General features: G+C 63.9%; 1 protein-coding gene across 1 annotated transcript in view; it reads right to left on the bottom strand.

The window, feature by feature from the left end:
* The window catches only part of Cdkn2d (cyclin-dependent kinase inhibitor 2D (p19, inhibits CDK4)), a gene marked incomplete in the record, with an annotated part of 3,846 nt that extends 2,149 nt beyond the window's left edge, over positions 1–1,697 (bottom strand). The window contains 1 exon segment of the mRNA XM_013505142.1: positions 29–1,697.
* Between the last annotated feature and the right edge of the window lie 6 nt (positions 1,698–1,703).

Genomic DNA, 1,703 nt, shown 5'->3' on the forward strand with positions numbered 1-1,703 from the left:
CCTTGGGGGCCGGGTCTCCCCGACTCACCGTCCCTCCTCCGCCACCTCCTCCTCCTCCGCGGGCGGGGTCTGCTCTGAGCCTGCGCGGCCGCGGCCTCCGACTCAGCCTCCGGGGGCGGGGCCAACGCGCTCGCGGCCACGCCCCCGATTTGTTTTCTTACGAACTCGCCACATTGTAGCGGTGCGGCCTTGCCCAGCGAGCGACCCTGCGTCGCCCCGCCCACGGAGTCGGCACCAGCCAATGCATGCGCGTCGCTGAGGAGGTTTCGCTCCCCGGCGTGGGCGGTACCGCTCCCGATTGGACAGAACGCGCGCCCTGTGGACCGCCCGCGACGGCGGGGTTTTCGGTTTTCAAACCCGTCCGGTGGGCGGGAAAGACGGAGGGTTTAACTGACCCGCGGGAGAAAGGTCAGGCAACAGGGTAGCGCGGGCTAGTGCGGACTTCGGGGCCTCCTGGGGGAAGGGAGGCAGGGCTGGGGCCTCCCAGTCTGGGGATCTGTTATTTATTCATCCTGGGAGCATTTATTAGCCCTTAGGATGTGCTGAGCGCGTTTTGTCATTCAGTCCCCCCTTGTGCCCGGGAAGCGCCGGGGACGCGCAGGAGCGCTTATCCAGATGACGAGATCAGTTAGATGGCGTTAGGCGCCACGGAAATAGGGAAGTTGGGTGCATGAGAAAGGGATGGCGCTCCGGCTGTGGCTCTGAGGAAAGTTGAACGTGGAGCCGCCACGTGGACGCGGGATGTCGCAGTGGGGGCCGGCACAGCAGATGGTACCGGGCTTCGTGCAAATCCTCATGGAGCACCGCCGGGGGGCGCCCCGCTGCGGATCCAGGTGTGGGGAGTAAAATCCTAAACCTTTGACAAATGATAAAGGCTACGGGGCTGACAGGACAGGTGACAGCCCCTCGGGAAAGCAAGGCCGTTTACACAGGAGGTTACAGGGAAGGCTTCCCAGAAGAGGTGGTGCCTGAGATTTGAAGGGGAGGGAGGGAGCCAGTGCATATCTGGGAAGAAAAGCACAGGCTGCGGCACATGCAAAGGTCCTGTGGTAGTAGCAAGCCTGGGACAATTGCTGGAGGGAGCGTGAAAGGAGGGAGGAAAGGCTTGGGGGTTCGATGCGGTTGTGAAGATCCTGCGCCAGTCAGCTGCGGGGACTCCACCGGATGGGCACCGCGGGAGAGAGGACGTTGAGCAGAGGAGCTTGGACTACTGTATGGTATTACTAGTTACGGCGCCCCCTGGTGGCCATGGGGGAACACACCGTGGTGGGGGAGGCAGGCAGGAGAGGGGCCCAGAAGAGGGCAGAGGAGCCGAGGAAGGGGCGGGGGTGAGCAGACGCTCGCATCAGGGACATCGCATCAGGGACATCGCCGGCGGCCCCGGCCCCAGCCCAGAACACACTCACAGTCTCCAGACTCATCGTTTTACTGACACCAGTTTGGGGCGGGCTCGGCGGCCCTGAAGGGGGGGCCTGTCCCCCAAGGCAGTCACCACGGGAAGGCACTCGCGAGGGGCCCGAGCCCCGCTGGTATTTCTTCATATAAATGGGGTGGGGAGCCCCAAGAGCGAGGGAGCCAGGGACCTTCTGCCCAGCCCACGGGAAGAGACGGGAAGATGGGGTCAAGGCGAAAGAGGGGATCCCCAAGGGGCAGCTGCCCGAATGGCGCACGAAACACACACACACACACACACACACACACAC

Source organism: Chinchilla lanigera, unplaced genomic scaffold, assembly GCF_000276665.1.
Source record: "Chinchilla lanigera isolate Chin_1 unplaced genomic scaffold, ChiLan1.0 scaffold00094, whole genome shotgun sequence".
NCBI classification, from domain to species: Eukaryota; Metazoa; Chordata; class Mammalia; order Rodentia; family Chinchillidae; genus Chinchilla; species Chinchilla lanigera.